The sequence below is a fragment of the Zea mays genome, chromosome 1 (assembly GCF_902167145.1).
Source record: "Zea mays cultivar B73 chromosome 1, Zm-B73-REFERENCE-NAM-5.0, whole genome shotgun sequence".
Taxonomy (NCBI): Eukaryota; Viridiplantae; Streptophyta; class Magnoliopsida; order Poales; family Poaceae; genus Zea; species Zea mays.
The window spans coordinates 131,799,869-131,817,337 of NC_050096.1; positions in this window are offsets into that span (position 1 = coordinate 131,799,869).

Below are 17,469 nucleotides of genomic sequence, written 5' to 3' on the forward strand. Positions count from 1 at the left end.
GTAAGGAGTCATTTTAGTAAGCTTTCTTCAAACTATTAAAGTTGATTCTTGCTAAAAGCCTTTCCTTTATTCCCAAATCCAACATATCCTTGAGAGTCTTTTTCCTTAGTCGGGTAAGACTTGCGAAAGTACACTCCGAACTCGGGGTTTTCAAACCCATGTTGTTGTAGGTATTAGATTTGTGCTGCTGTGGATGGTGTTAAGCGCCGGTGGGCACGACCTTCTTATAGGTTAAAGTAATCCTTCTATACTTCTTATTGAGGATTGTCATTGAGCTAGCATATATTTCAAACTTATAAATAATTTATAACATTTCAAAGTTTATTTCATTTAATCACTTTTGTAATCACTCCGATAAATATAATTTAAATTGTTATAACTTGTAACTTTTTGTAATAAAGAAATTCCACTGCAAAATGTTGGTGTGTGATTTGTGTTTACTTAATCTTGCGATCTTGGTTGTAAGTGGTTTATCCGGGGTCCTTGGGATGCTCGGACGGATCCTGTTAAGTTATCAGGTGCACATGCATAGCCATTTGAGGTCTTTGAGACAAGGGCAGGTGCATGTGGGCCCAATAACTTGGGAGGTTCTGCCACAACTGGTATCGGAGCAAGATTAAGTATAATACAGTCACATACTTATTTTCTAAACAAATTTTTGGTTTTGGAAAACCTATTTTCAACTAAACACATTGTTTGGTTTTGAAAAACTACAGATTTGAAAAACTATAATGCTAGTGACATCCTCCGTTAAGCCCTAAATTAAGGACTATCAGGTGGCTTAGATTAAAACACTAACCAACAATCGGGGGGAATTGCAAACATGTGTAATGTTGTTTTTGAGGCCATTCAGTATTGAATGGATCGACGCTCTAGGTAAGGTGAGATGTGAGATCATGACCGAACAAACATCGGTCTAGGGGAGAGCACAAAAAGTGCTTGATTATATACATCTTACACATATGTATATATGAAGGGTGCGATGTTGGCACTTGCTTTCCTGGGCAAGTAGATACAACGGGAAAGTGGAGAGAGTGTTTGCAAAGTTCAACGGGGAATGGCAATAGCTCTGCTAATCTGGCCTCTCAAGGGCATTGTACGGGGGTATTTATAGGCACCCGAGTGGCCACCGTCCTGTGGCAAGGATGTTTATGCCCTCAAGTATCCCGGACTATCCCCAGAATATTCTCACAAGAGGAGGTTACAGACCGTCATTACAGAAAATGCATATTATAGACAAGGCCCGTAATAAGCTTATCCGCGCGGGGCCCGTTACAGTGGGCCGAATCCCACATGGGCCTCCCGACGCGCTGAGGACGTGGGACTAGCAGACTTCGACGGGGCCTTCGTCTTGCAACGGAGAGGATGAAGGGCGACCATGCCGGTCCTCATCTGATCGGCGCCCTCGGCTCGCTTGGGCGTGGTCTTCGTTGGTGTAGCGAGGCAACGAAGGCATCGAGCGAAGGGTAGCGTCTTCGCCTTCGCCCTAACATTTGCCCTCCGAGGGACCAGTTCAACTAAGTCATCTGGTGCCGAAGACATCGCTAGATGGTGGAGACGCTGCCCTCGCTCGAAGTTGTCCCGCGGGGGTTTTTGAGATGTGACCGTTGATGGACGTGGCACTGTTGGACTGCATGTTTCCTGAAGTGCCGCGTCATGTCTATAAAAAGGCGGGCGCGGCCAGGGCTGTTTCTTACCCTTGCGTGCGCCGGGAAACCCTAACTTTGTCAAACCGCTCGCCTGCTCGCCTGCCCTCCTTGTTCTTCTGCTTCGAAGATCTGGCCCGCGTCAAGCAGACCGCACACCACCGCCGACGGTATGTAGCAATGTCTTCTTCCTCATCTGATCCATCGTCCAAGGATACCCTGAGTGATTTGGTGGCGACGGAGTTGCAGCCGGGCCACACTGTGGAGTTTGACACCTCGATGATTTCCTCGGTTCGCATGCAGGAGATGCAGCAGCTTGGGTACTTTGGTGACAGTGTCGGGTGCGTTCCGGGCGCTGAGGAGATTCCTCAGACTGAGGGTGAGTTGGTTGTGTTTGAGGCATTTTTCATCGCCGGCCTTCGCCTACTGGCGCATCGTTTCGTGGTGGAGGTTATGCAGAGGTTCGACGTCTAGGTCCACCAATTGACGCCGAACGTCGTGGTTGCCTTGGCGAAGTATGTCTGGGCGGTGACTTCGTACGGCGGTAAGCCATCTGTGGAGGTCTTCGCCAAGAACTATTGTCTGCATTGGCAAAAGAGGAAAATTGGAAATAAGATTGCACAATTTGGATCGTGCACCTTCATGCCGAGGACTAGAAATATTTCAGCAGAAGTCATGGAAATAGTCCCCTGTGCTCGGAACAAGTGGGGCAACTGGTGGGACTTTTGGTTTTATATCTTAGGTGGGGAAATCGAAGATCTTCCTGGGCTCCCTTCGACTGTTATGTGATCCCACTGTTATGTGGCGTTCCCACCATTTGAGGTGGTGGAGGACGATGAGGACGAAGGGGCCCTCCGGTATGCTGCCCGCATGAGTAGCGGGCACGATCTGGTTGAGGAGTTCATTGGATATGGAGTATGACCTTTGAAGCATGGCTGGGTACTTGGCGAAGTGTGACCCCGCTAGATGCCAACCTTGGAAGAGCAGTTGGTGCAAAGTCCGGCCTTCGCCTTGGATTTGCGTGGCTGGAACCCAGCCGCGTTTGTGCGTGAAGTAGAGGATGGAGCCGTGAGGATTGTGGGGCGATACGTGCCGAGGACAGAGACCTTGCGGAGTTGGGACATTCGCGGTTCCAATGTTCGTTTAAACCGCGTTTTTGAGTTGAACCGTCTGCCATATGGTGGTTACCCGGGAGACGACGCTGACTGTCGATCGCCGGGGAAAAAGGGCGGCGGCTGCGGTTGAGGAAAGCCCTTCACGGGGAGCTGTGCCCGCTGTGGCCACTAAAAAGAGAAAACTAGTTACTGCAGCTGAGGTGTTGGGGGTCTCCGATCATTTTGCTGTGGATTTAATGGGAACTTGTGCGGCCCCTGGGGGAAGGATGTCTTCGCTCGAGCTCCGGGAATCATCGGCGCGAATGCTGGAGGTTACCGGAGGTCGCTGGCCTAGGAATGTTCCGATCCCCCTGGCGGCCGGCGAGGACATTTTTATGTCTCGCTTAGCCCGTGAGATGAAGATTTTTCCTTATGGACAGAATATTTTTTTTGTTGTATTGGCAGTGATGGATAAAGATCGCCAAGATGCGACGTGGAAGCGCCGGGCGTTCACTAGGGTCGGGGACCCTAGTCGCGAAGTCAAGAAGGCACGAGGAATCTCGATGTCTGCCGCCCCCGGCAGCAGCAAGCCACCGCCGGCTGCAAAGCCTGCCATCCCCGGCCCCAGTAGACCTTCATCGGGTGTGAAGGCCATCGCTCCCAGCTCGAGCAAGCCGCCTTCTGCTGAGCCCACGCAGGAGCGAGTGCTGCCGTCTCCGCTGTGCACTATCGAGGCGGTGGCAGGTGGGGCCGAACTCTCCATGGACATCTGTGTGGATGACTACCGTGTGGGTGGGGTCATGATGTTCGATGCCCACACAGGGCGGGGACTTGTCTGTGAGTTTATATTATTTTATTATATATATATATATTGTTTTTTTCACAGGGTCTGGGTCTTGGACAAGACTGTGATGCAGGGGCGGATGCTGGGCAACTGGATGTTGTCCCGACGTCGGTGGCGGCCGCGTCGGTCGCGGCAACAACCGAGGCAAAGGGTGCTTCGTAGGACCCATGGTTCAAGTTTTGCGCCAACGGCGAGATTACTTCGGCTGTCGCCGCTAAAGACGTGGCGAGCTCAGTTGCGCAGCAGCTGAAGCATGCAACGCAGCAGCTGAAGCATGTAAGTCATCTTGGAATTTGTTAGTTTGTTGTGTTTATGTGATCGCGAATTTGATGGACTTTTCATGGTAGGCGTGAAAGGGAAATGTGCCCTTGGGCCATTTCTAGTATATTTTGGTGATTAAGTGTCCAACACATATTAAGTGGGTTGTTATATGCCAAATGATGAATGAAGTGCAAATCAACAAGAAGGTATGTTTCTAGACTTAGTACATTGGTTTTGGGTACTAATGAAGTTACTTAAGTGCTAGAATCAGGAAAGGAAAAAGATTGGAAGAGAGTGCCTGTGTGCAGCCAAGACTCAGCACAGTTTGGCACAACGGACTGTCCGGTGGTGCACCGGACAGTGTCCGGTGCGCCAGGATGGCTTCCGGCAAACTGGCCGCTCTCGGGAGTTTTTGGCGGCGTACGGCTATAATTCACCGGACTGTCCGGTGGCACACCGGACTGTCCGGTGAGCCAACGACCAGCAGAGCAACGGTCGGCCGCGCAATCCGTCGGCGACGCGTGGCCCAAGCCAATGGTCGGATGGGGGCACCGAACTGTCCGGTGTGCACCGGATAGTGTCCGGTGCGCCAACTAGCCCGAAGTTGCAATAGTCGGCTATGCCAGGAATGGAAGGAAATCGCGCACCGTACATGAACAGTGGCTGTCCGGTGGCACACCGGACTGTCCGGTGCGCCACCCGGCAGAAGGCAAGAATTGCCTTCCTTGTTGGCTTCCAACGGCTCCTAGCTGCCTTAGGGCTATAGAAGGGACCCCTAGGCGCATGGAGGAGTCACCCAAGCATTCACTAAGCAATTCTAAGTCTCCACACTTTGTCTCCATGCATTTGATTGATCGTGTTAGTGATTTGAGCTCTGTTCTAGCTGTGAACTCTCTGTGCTTCATTTGAGCTCAAGTCTTGGCTTGTGTGCGTGCGTTGTGCTGCGGATTTGTGTGTGTTTCTCCCAATCTTACTCTTGTGTTTTCATTGTGATCTTTGTTGTAAGGGCGAGAGGCTCCAAATTGTGGAGATTCCTCGCAAACGAGAAAAGATATAAGCAAAGAAAAGCCGTGGTATTCAAGTTGATCTTTGGATCACTTGAAACGGGTTGAGTGCAACCCTCGTCCATTGGGACGCCACAACGTGGAAGTAGGCAAGTGTTATACTTGGTCGAACCACGGGATAAATCACTGTGTCTCTTGTGTTGTCTCTCTTTGTGATTTACAAGAGCTCCTCTATAGCCACTTGGTTCTTTTGAGTACTAACATCTTTATAACCAAGTTTTGTGGCTATTAGTTGTTGAATTTTACAGGATCACCTATTCACCCCCCCTCTAGGTGCTCTCAATAGGTATCAGAGCCGTTCTATTCATGAAAGGGACTAATCGCCCGAAGAGATGGATCCTAAAGGAAAGGGGATGGTGGTCAACGATAAGGAGAAGGAGTCCATCTTCAACGAGCCAAGGGACGACAAGCCCACTGACTCTGGCTCGAGTCATAAGAAGAAGGACGGGAAGAAGAAGAGGCGCATCAAGAAGATCGTCTACTACGACAGCGACGAGTCTTCTTCTTCCCCAAGAGACGACGACGACGAGAAAAGGAAACCGGTTAACTCAAATTTTTCATTTGATTATTCTCGTATTCCGTATAATTCCAATGCCCATTTGTTTTCTATTCCTCTTGGTAAACCTCCACACTTTGATGGAGAGGACTACGCTTTTTGGAGTCACAAAATGTGTAGTCACCTTTTCTCTCTCCATCCTAGTATTTGGGAGGTAGTTGAGAATGGAATGCAATTTGATAGTACGAATAACCCTGTATTCATTAACGAACAAATTCATAAGAATGCACAAGCTACCACTGTTTTGTTAGCATCATTGTGCAGGGATGAATACAACAAGGTGAGCGACTTGGACAACGCCAAGCAAATATGAGATACCCTCAAGATTTCACATGAGGGGAACGACGCCACCATGATCACCAAAATGGAGTTGGTGGAAGGCGAGCTAGGAAGGTTTGCTATGATCAGGGGAGAGGATCCAACGCAAACGTACAACAGGCTCAAGACCATGGTTAACAAGATCGGGAGCTATGGAAGCACGAGATGGACGGACCACGATGTCGTCCGATATTGCTCAGGTCTTTTACTGTTATTGACCCTCATCTTGTGAACCTCATTCGTGAAAATCCTAGGTACACAAAGATGACGCCCGAGTAGATACTCAGAAAATTTGTGAGCGGGCGCATGATGGTCAAGGAGGCAAGATATGTTGATGATGCATTAAACGACCCCATGCCCGTCTACGAGCCTCAACTCGTCGCTCTCAAAGCAACAAGTAGCAAGGAGGCGCCACCAAGCAAGGTGGTACAAATAGAGGTGGTCGGGCTAAACGAAGATGAGATGGCTCTCATCATCAAGCGATTCAAGACCACGCTAAGCGGACGCAAGGAGTATCCTAACAAGAGCAAAGCAAAGGGAAAGCGCTCCTGTTTTAAATGCGGTAAGACTGGTCATTTCATAGCACAATGTCCCGATAATGAAAATGACCAGGGAGAAGAAAGACACGGGAAGAGGGAAAAGAAGAACGCCTACAAGAAGGCGAAGGGCAAGGCGCACCTTGGCAAAGAATGGGATTCAGACTGCCCTAGTTCCGACTCCGATGACGAAGGACTCGCTGCCTCAGCCTTCAACAAATCGACACTCTTCCCCAACGAGCGCCATACTTGCCTCATGGCAAAGGAGAAAAAGGTAAGCGCTCGAGAGATCTCTAAGTATACTACTTCAAGTGATGATGACTCTAGTGATGATGAAGTAGATTACACAAGCTTATTTAAAGGTTTAGATTGAACTAAAGTAGATAAAATCAATGAGTTGATTGATGCTTTAAATGAAAAGAATAGACTCTTAGAAAAGCAAGAGGATATTTTGTATGAAGAGCATGATAAGTTTGTTAGTGTACAAAAGTCTCTTACTCTAGAAACTAAAAGGAATGAAATTCTATCTTCTGAGATATCTGCTTGCCATGAGTCTATTTCTAGCTTGAAGACTTTGAATGATGATTTAAATGCTAAATTAGAAGTAGCCAACAAATCTAGTTCATGTGTAGAACATGTTATAATTTGTAATAAATGTAAGGACTTTGATGTTAATGCATGTAATGAACATCTTATTGCTATTACAAAATTGAATGATGAAGTTGCAAGTCTTAATGCTCAACTTAAGACTTGCAAAAGTGACTTTGATAAGTTAAAATTTGCTAGGGATGCCTACACGGTTGGTAGACACCCCTCAATTAAGGATGGACTTGGCTTTCAAAAGGAAGCCAAGAACTTAACAAGTCAAAGGGCTCCCATTCCCAACAAGGAGAAAGGGAAGGCCCCTATGGCTAGTAGTAGTCAAAAGAATCATGCTTTTCATGTACAATGATAGAAAATTTTCTAGAAATTCTCATTATGATAGGAGTTATAATGCTTTTGACTCACATGCCATGATTGCTTCCAGTTCTAATTTTAATGGTAGGCCTAGGAGAAATTTTGTGTCTCATGCTCCTAGGAAAGCGTGTAATAAGCCTACCACTGTCTTTCATGCTTGCAACACTAAGTATGTACTTTCATGTAAAAATGAAAAAGTGGTTGCTAGAAAGTTGGGGTCCAAATGCAAGGGAGACAAGACTTGCATTTGGGTCCCAAAGGATGTTGTAACTAACCTTGTAGGACCCAACAAGAGTTGGGTACCTAAGACCCAAGCCTAATTTGCCTTGCAGGTTTATGCATCCGGGGGCTCAAGCTGGATTATCGACAGCGGATGCACAAACACATGACGGGGGATAAGAAGATGTTCACCTCCTATGTCAAGAGCAAAGATTCCCAAGATTCGATCATCTTTGGAGATGGGAACCAAGGCAAGGTTAAAGGTCTAGGAAAGATAGCTATTTCATCCGAGCATTCCATATCTAATGTGTTCTTAGTTGAATCGATCGGATACAACTTATTGTCTATTAGTCAACTATGTAATATGGGTTATAATTGTCTGTTTACCAATATAGATGTGTCTGTATTTAGAAGGAGTGATGGTTCATTAGCTTTTAAGGGTGTACTAGACGACAAACTCTATTTAGTTGATTTTTCGAAGGAGGAGGCCGATCTAGATGCATGCTTAATTGCTAAGACTAGCATGGGCTGGTTGTGGCATCGCCGTCTAGCACATGTTGGGATGAAGAACCTTCATAAACTTCTAAAGGGAGAACATGTGTTAGGTCTAACCAATGTATCTTTCGAAAAAGATAGACCTTGTGCAGCTTGTCAAGCAGGTAAACAGGTGGGAAGTACTCATCACAGCAAGAATGTGATGACCACATCAAGACCTCTGGAGCTACTTCATATGGACCTCTTCGGACCCATCGCCTATCTCAGCATCGGGGGAAGTAAGTATGGTCTTGTTATTGTTGATGACTTTCCCGCTTCACTTGGGTATACTTTTTGCAGGATAAATCAGAAACCCAAGGGACCCTAAAGCGCTTTCTAAGGAGAGCTCAAAATGAATTTGAGCTCAAGGTGAAAAAGATAAGAAGCGACAATGGGTCCAAGTTCAAGAACTTACAAGTGGAGGAGTACCTTGAGGAGGAAGGAATCAAGCTTGAGTTCTCCGCTCCCTACACACCACAACAAAACGGTGTGGTAGAGAGGAAGAACAGGACGCTTATAGACATGGCAAGGACAATGCTTGGAGAATTCAAGACGCCCGAGCGGTTTTGGTCGGAAGATGTGAACACAGCTTGCCACGCCATAAACCGGGTCTACCTCCATCGCCTCCTCAAGAAGACCTCGTATGAACTTCTAACCGGTAACAAACCCAACGTTTCATACTTTCGTGTATTTGGGAGTAAATGTTATATTCTAGTGAAGAAAGGTAGAAATTCTAAATTTGCTCCCAAAGCAGTAGAAGGGTTTTTGCTAGGTTATGACTCAAATACAAAGGCGTATAGAGTCTTCAACAAATCATCGGGTTTGGTTGAAGTCTCTAGCTATGTTGTATTTGATGAAACTAATGGCTCTCCAAGAGACCAAGTTGATCTTGATGATGTAGATGAAGATGATGTTCCAACGGAAGCAATTCGCACCATGGCAATTGGAGATGTACGACCACAGGAACACCAAGTGCAGGATCAACCTTCTTCCTCAACAATGGTGCACCCCCAACTCAAGATGATGAACATGTTCCTCAAGAGGAAGCGTGTGATCAAGGGGGAGCACAAGAAGATCAAGTTATGGAGGAAGAAGCACCACGGGCCCCTCCAACTCAAGTCCGAGCGACGATTCAAAGGAATCATCCCGTCGACCAGATTCTGGGTGATATAAGCAAGGGAGTAACTACTTGCTCAAGACTAGCTAACTTTTGTGAGCATTACTCGTTTGTCTCTTCTATTGAGCCTTTTAGGGAAGAAGAAGCCTTGCAAGATCCCGACTGGGTGTTGGCCATGCAGGAGGAGCTCAACAACTTCAAGCGAAATGAAGTTTGGAGCCTGGTGCCACGTCCAAAGCAAAACGTTGTGGGAACCAAGTGGGTGTTCCACAACAAGCAAGACGAGCATGGGGTGGTGACAAGAAACAAGGCTCAACTTGTGGCAAAAGGTTATGCCCAAGTCGCAGGTTTGGATTTTGAGGAGACTTTTGCTCTGTGGCTAGGCTAAAGTCTATTTGCATTTTGTTAGCCTATGTCGCTCACCATTCTTTCAGGTTGTTTCAAATGGACGTGAAGAGCGCTTTCCTCAATGGGCCAATCAAGGAGGAGGTGTACATGGAACAACCCCCTGGCTTTGAGGATGACAGGTATCCCAACCATGTTTTTAAGCTCTCTAAGGCGCTCTATGGGCTTAAGCAAGCACCAAGAGCATGGTATGAATGCCTTAGAGATTTCTTAATTGCTAACGCTTTCAAGGTTGGGAAAGCTGATCCCACTCTTTTCACTAAGACGTGTGACGGTGACCTTTTTGTGTGCCAAATATATGTCGGTGACATAATATTTGGTTCTACTAATCAAAAGTCTTGTGAGGAGTTTTCGCAGGGTGATGACACAGAAATTTGAGATGTCAATGATGGGCGAGTTGAACTACTTCCTTGGGTTCCAAGTGAAGCAACTCAAGGATGGCACCTTCATATCCCAAACGAAGTACACTCAAGATCTTCTCAAGCGGTTTGAGATGAAGGACGCCAAGCCCGCAAAGACACTGATGGGAACCGACGGACATGTCGACCTCAGCAAAGGAGGTAAGTCCGTTGATCAAAAGGCATACCGGTCTATGATAGGATCCTTGCTTTATTTATGTGCTAGTAGACCGGATATTATGCTTAGTGTATGCATGTGTGCAAGATTTCAATCTGATCCAAGGGAGTATCACCTTGTGGCCGTTAAGCGAATTCTTAGATATTTAGTTGCTACGCCTTGCTTCGGGATCTGGTATCCAAAGGGGTCTACTTTTGACTTGATTGGATATTCAGACTCCGATTATGCTGGATGCAAGGTTGATAGGAAGAGTACATCAGGGACGTGCTAATTCCTAGGAAGGTCCCTGGTGTATTGGAGTTCTAAGAAACAAACCTCTGTTGCCCTATCCACCGTTGAAGCCGAGTACGTTGCCGTAGGACAGTGTTGTGCACAACTACTTTGGATGAGGCAAACCCTCCGGGACTTTGGCTACAATCTGAGCAAAGTCTCACTCCTATGTGACAATGAGAGTGCAATCCGCATGGCGGATAATCCTGTTGAACACAACCGCACTAAGCACATAGACATCCGACATCACTTTTTGAGAGACCACCACCAAAAGGGAGATATCGAAGTGTTCTATATAAGCACCGAGAACCAGATAGCCGATATCTTTACCAAGCCTTTAGATGAGAAAACCTTTTGCAGGCTGCGTAGTGAGCTAAATGTCTTAGATTCTCGTAACTTGGATTGATTTATAGCATACATGTGTTCTATGCCTTTGATCAAGTTAGTTTATGCATTTATGTGATTTGTTGTTTATGTATGGTGCTCAAGTTGTGCAAGGGATTGTCACACCCGGATTTTAGGGGTCCAAAACCCAGGCGCGAACATAATCACCAGGTGTGCTGGGACCAAGTCTCACACATATGATGAATCATGGCACAGGATCGAATGTCACATATTTACTAAATAATAGGAGTTCTTTACAAAATAAATAATTACATTATAAGGAGACAACGGTCCAGCAACCCAAAGTTGACTGGGAGACGACGACCTAGACCACTCATGAACTCATCACAGCATCCTCCATGCGCATCATCCTGTGGTACCTGCTCTTGACCTGTGGGGGGGTGTGAGACAGCAAGAGTGAGCTCACATACGTTCATCGCTCAACAAGTTGTGGGGAATAATGTGCATGAACTCGCCAAAGGTGGGAGCTCACGTGAAGTGTAAGACTTACCAAAGAGGATGGTTAGAGCTGAGCATTGCTTTTAAAGTTGGTCAAAATTTTATTAGCAATTACTAAGTATAAGTAAATACCAACCCAATTAAATAGTAGAACAAAAGTAACAACCTCACCTGCGATGCAATGCATATGACAAATTGAGTTTAAGTTCCATAATTTAATCATGTGAGGGTCCGAGCTGCTCATGACCGTGAGCACGACTAGTATACCAGTTTTACACTCTGCAGAGGTTGCGCATCTTTACCCACAAGTCATGTTACCCATCTGCCAAGGGATCGCGACTTCCCATACACCTCTACCGAGGAGGCGAGGCAGGGTAACACTACAAGGCCTTTACAAAGTTCCACTAGCTTCAGAAAACCCGCTACAGTTTATAGGAAGCTCCAATGTAGGGTTCTTGCCTGACCGCCATCGCAGCAAAATCAACCAAGGACCTCCCTACACTGACCACTCCCCTACTGCCCTTGCCCCTTTCGGGTAAGGTAGTCTTCCACTAGCTTTCCTAATTAGTTAGCCAAGGGCGTCCATAAACCCTTGTGGTAGCACTATTTTCCCGGGTGGTCGCTCCATGTTCCAATTAACATAATGATCTTATCATGAACAATAATAATAAACAGATAATAAAAGTGTGATCATGAATAATGTATCTTCATACCCAAAACCACATAAAGCACTAGCAAGTACTACCCAAAAAGTTCAGTGGTAAACAAGGTATAAAGATAATCAAACTAGGGTAACCTATTAGGTCCCATCAAAATTAACCTATGCAGATCATTATGATTAATTAGAACATGAGTGGGTAAAAAGAAGTGATCAAGGGCACAACTTGCCTGGGACTTGAGATTCCAGGTACCAGGATGATCTTCAGGAGACACGTGTCCTCACTGCTAAACGTAGCAATACAGACAAATATCGTATAGGCAAAAATTAACATTACACCAAGCATAAGAATAACTGATTAATAATAATCTACGCGTCGCTACGAGATCATGGGATCGAGAACCGCTAAATTCGGGGCTACGGTTATGAAGTTATGGTTTTCTGAAGATCCACGTGGTTAAATATAGAATAGACTAAGTGCAACATTTTTACCTATATTTCATGACAAAACAAAGTTACCAGATGATAATAAATATTATTGTGAGACTAATGTAACTAGAATGGATCAAAACGGAGTTACGGTTATTGAATTATGAATTTCTAAAGACTTAACAGTGGTGTATAAAAGAAATTAAGTACAAAATCTCATTTTAGGTTTCATAACAAAATAAAGTTTCTGAATGATAAACAATATTATTACAAGTCTAATGCAACTGTAATGAATTAATTTGGAGTTAAAATGGATTTAATATGGATTAAACAAGTCTCTTGATTTATTTTTAAACTAAAAATCATTTTCCTAACTTAATTACTTGATTTCATCAATCCCTGGGCTGCGGCCACAATTTCAGAGAAGTGCAGGGGCTAAATTGAAATGTTTCCCAGACACAGATTAACCAACAGATGGACGGCGGGTTGAATAGGTAAAACCCCAGGGTCTCTTTTAGAAAGTGCGCGCGGCAAAGGGGTATCGGATAGTACTGGCTGCCAGATCACGATTGAACGGCCCGGATTAGATTGTCATTCAAATGAAGCGGTATTCGATCACGGCCCTCGGATTGCAGATCAACGCTTAGGATTTAAAGTGGCGAGGGACACTCCCGCGCGTAGGATCAAGATCTCGCGGCCGCGCTGGATTCTCCACGAATCGGTATCTACATCTAATCGTAGCCGCTCATCAGCCAATTGACGATCGCTCTTTTCTTCCCCAATCCCAGCAGCCGAGCACGGCGGTGACGAAGCTGTGCGGCGGCGCAGTGCCCTCACAGCGGAGACCTCGCCGGGAACACCATTCTCGTAGCCAAGTGCACCAGCCCTTTCTCCAACCTATGCTACACGAAGAGGCAAGGATGGCGAATGCGAGGGATGAGATCTTACTGACAGCGTCATCGCAGAGGACCCGGTCGACGATGGTCTGTGGCTCCGCGGCGGCGCACCAGCCACGACAAGCAATTCCGGCAGTCCGGATCACGGCTTCGCACGAGAAGGCCACGGTCGAGTTACGCGCGGTATGGCGAAGCTCCCTGGCCCAGATCCAAGGCCCGAACGGCTACCCAGGCGAGCTCCCGCGGCGGCGGTAGCATCTACGGCAGGGGGGTAGCGCCGGGTCTCCCTGTCGATTGCCGAAGCGCTGCTTGGTGGTTTCGGGGCTCGGTATGAGTAAGGCCGCCGATTTATATGGGCGCAGGGCACCCGAGGACGGGGAAAGTTTTGGCCGGGCAGCTCGCCGCGGATTTCGCCGCATCTGTTCAAGTGAGCAGCCCAAATCAGGATCCCCGCAAGAACCGCGGAGAGGATCAGGTCGCGCGATTTAAGGGCTAAGGTGGGGGAAAGTCCGAGCAGGGGGAAGAAAGAACTCGGCCAGCCGAACTCGTCGACAATCGCGGGTGAGCGCGCGGCAGTCTTCGCGGTGTTCTGTTGAGGAAGAAGCTGACACAGGCGGCCCCACCACGCGGAGGCACCAGCGCTAGAGGGAGTGGATAGTGCGCGCGTGGAGGTCGTCCAGATGTAGATGGGCCACGGTAGATTCGGCTCAAATAGGTCTTGTTTCCTTTTTTCTTTATTATTTCCTGTTTTCTTTCCTATTCTTTATTCTTTTGAATTTGAACTTCAAATTAATTCAATTCTAAGTTTTAACAAACAAAATAATCCCAGTATGATGTGATAATTATTTTATTATTTATTTTATTATTTGAATAATATCGATGCATAATTCATGAGAGAGAGAAAAGAATAATTAACTCATCCGAAATTAGAAATCTTTGCGTTTATTAAAAGATTTTCAACTTTGACTTTTAGTTTTGAGACTCCAATTTATCTTTGATAAAATAATAATAAAAATATATATATAATACTGCCACTTACTTATTTCCAAGAAATATTTACTAACCTAATAAAGTTCTTATTCGTTTGTTTTCTCGTTTCAAGTTGAATCCTAGTTCCAATCTTTAACTCAAATATTTTGGACAAACTGTTTTTTGTTTGAAATTCCAAAGTTAGGATTTTGGGATGTTACAGGGATCCCCGGACCTCACAAGTCCATGTGTGAATGATGCACATATCTAGGGGGAGAAGTGCTACAACTTGACCCTTTGAGACTAACGTTTGTTCTTGAGTTTACTTGATGTAGTCTCAAAGGTGGATTGAAAGGGAAAAGTGAACTTGGACCATGCAAAGACTTCCACTACACTCCGGTATTAACTCCAAGTTCATTCTTATACTCTTATTGTCTTTTTGCTCTTAATTGACATTTTCGGTGAGGCAATGGGGTTAAAGGGCCAATACTGATCCCGTTTTGGTGCTTAATGCCAAAGGGGGAGAAAATAAGGCCAAAGCAAATGGATCAGCTACCACTTGTGAAATTTTAAAAAGAGTAGAGTAGAACTTTTGATTTGTCAAAATACTCTTACTGTCAAAATTTGGTCTCTTGTGGGGACAATGTTTGATTATGGGAAAAGGGGGAGTTTTTGGCTCTCAATCATTTTTACTCTTGGATTATACTTTTTTGTGCCCAAACAAGTGTGTTTGACTAAGAGATAGGAAAATGAAGTTGATTTGCAAAAACAAACCAAGTGATTTGAGCTCTGTTCTAGCTGTGAACTCTCTGTGCTTCATTTGAGCTCAAGTCTTGGCTTGTGTGCGTGCGTTGTGCTACGGATTTGTGTGTGTTGCTCCCAACCTTACTCTTGTGTTTTCATTGTGATCTTTGTTGTAAGGGCGAGCTCCAAATTTTGGAGATTCCTCGCAAACGGGAAAAGATATAAGCAAAGAAAAGTTGTGGTATTCAAGTTGATTTTTGGATAACTTGAAAGGGGTTGAGTGCAACCCTCGTCCATTGGGACGCCACAACGTGGAAGTAGGCAAGTGTTATACTTGGCCGAACCATGGGATAAATCACTGTGTCTCTTGTGTTGTCTCTCTTTGTGATTTACAAGAGCTCCTCTATAGCCACTTGGTTCTTTTGAGTACTAACATCTTTATAACCAAGTTTTGTGGCTATTAGTTGTTGAATTTTACACGATCACCTATTCACCCCCCTCTAGGTGCTCTCAAGGCAGCTGCCTTCGCCAATCATGTTGCGTCAGGCGCTCTGACCTCGAAGTTCGCTGCCGAGAGGCGATGACTCGAGGGGAGCATTGAGCACGTCCGGACGCAGCACACAGAAGCTGCGCGGGACAAGTCAGCTGCGGAAAACAAGAGCCACAGGCTGATGGAGAAGTTGTCGGATGCGAAGGCTTAGAAAGAGGACCTCAGCCGTCGGCTGGCGGCAGAAAAGAAGGATGCAGACAGGGCCTATGCTGAGGCGCAGGTCGCACGTGCCGTGGCCAAACTTGCGTGTTTGAGGCCAATCTCGCTCGCCAACGTGCTGAGGAGACGAAAGCGAGCCACATTAGCTTGTGCGGCTGCCTGGACAAAGAAGAGGCCTCTACTCACGCAGAGGTCGACCGGACGCATGCACAGCTCGTGGACGCGTACAGGCAGCTTGGTGCGCTGACCGCTCCCTTTGATGCGTCCGGTAAGGAGGTGGGCCTCCGCTTCCTCGGATGGCTGCAGGAGGAGCTGGGGGTGCTCGCGACGATTGTGATGGGCCTCAAGTCCTTCGCCTTGCTCATCACATGTGAAGGGGTCGTGAATGCCTTGTCCCGCAAGGGATGCAGGCACTTCGAAGTCTTTGACCAATCAGACGAAGACTTCAAACGCGAAATCTTCCAGGTCGAAGACCCGGTGATGAAGCGATCTGCCGGGGCACTTTATGATAGGATGTGGGGCCCTCACGGTAGTGATACTGTCCGAGAAAGGTCCAACTGGGCGATGGAGCAGGTATGGACTTGTTTTGTGATTGTACATATGGGTATATATATATATTTTTATATGTGGTTTTTGTTGAATGAGTATGCTATTTCTGTAGATGACGCATGATGAGGAGGTCGAAGACCTCGGGGACCTGGAGAGCATGCTGCCCGCGTCATCGGATGTGAAGGAAGGGATTGGGGGGCAGCTGGCGCCGCCGTCCGATGCTGGCGAAGGACCCGTGATGACCCCCACGCCGATCTGTGCTGGTGAGGACCCTATGTCGACCGCTGCGCCGGCTGGTGAGGACACTTCGGTGGAGGCGATCGGACCAACTGCCGAAGACCCTGCAGCATTGGTCGGCCCTTCGCAGGTGGCGAGGTAGGGGATAGGGCTATCGGATGTAGGATTTTGTTTTTGTGATACTGAAACTCGGTTGCTGCGCAGGTTCCGACGTGTGAGCCTGCGCAAGCAACCGTTGCTGACGATACTAATTTTGTGGCGGCCACAATCGCAGTGTCTGCCAATGACAATTTATCTGGCTCTGAATCTGGGTCTTTTTCGTCTGATGGTGAGTTTGGGAGTTCGTTTTCCTGGACCGAAGAGTCTGCGGATGAAGACTTGGATTATTTTGATGCGTTAGATGTGGCCGCGGCCGAATCCTAGCCGCAGGTGGATGTTGGCGAGGTGTCTGATCTTCCCAGTGCGAGGACCGAGCACCGGCGATGAAGGGTGGTGTCGAAGCATAGCGTTGGCGAGGTTTCGCGAAGTGGTAGGCGTCGTCGGATGGGGATGGAGCGGGACCGCGTTCGAGTAGATTGGTTTGGTAAACGAGAGCTACTGTCTTCGCCGATTGGGACGAGCATTGGTGAGGGGGATCTGTGGAATCTTTTTGAGGGTGAGGAATTGAAAATAATGTTTTTCAATTATAGGGAGGCGGGCATCATCCTGAAGGATGAGCCGATGTAGTATGTGGTGCCCTCATGTTGTCCTATGGTAGTAGGGGTCGCAATTGTATTTATTTGCGCGGTGGGTTGGGTGACCCTTCACTGAGTGTATGTAATCTACAACTTGTATTGTGATGTGGCATGTTGATCTTCGCTTAGTAGTGTGATGGTGTAAGCGTCCGACGACACCCTTGTCGATTCCTTGAACGGGGGTTGTCTCATAGGGTAGACTTTGCGTTGTGCGTTACTGTGCTTGTACGGCTGCAATCTTAGGCGGCTTTTGCGCGGAGTGTCTTTTAGTAAAAGACTTCGTATGGCACACTTATTGTGCTTT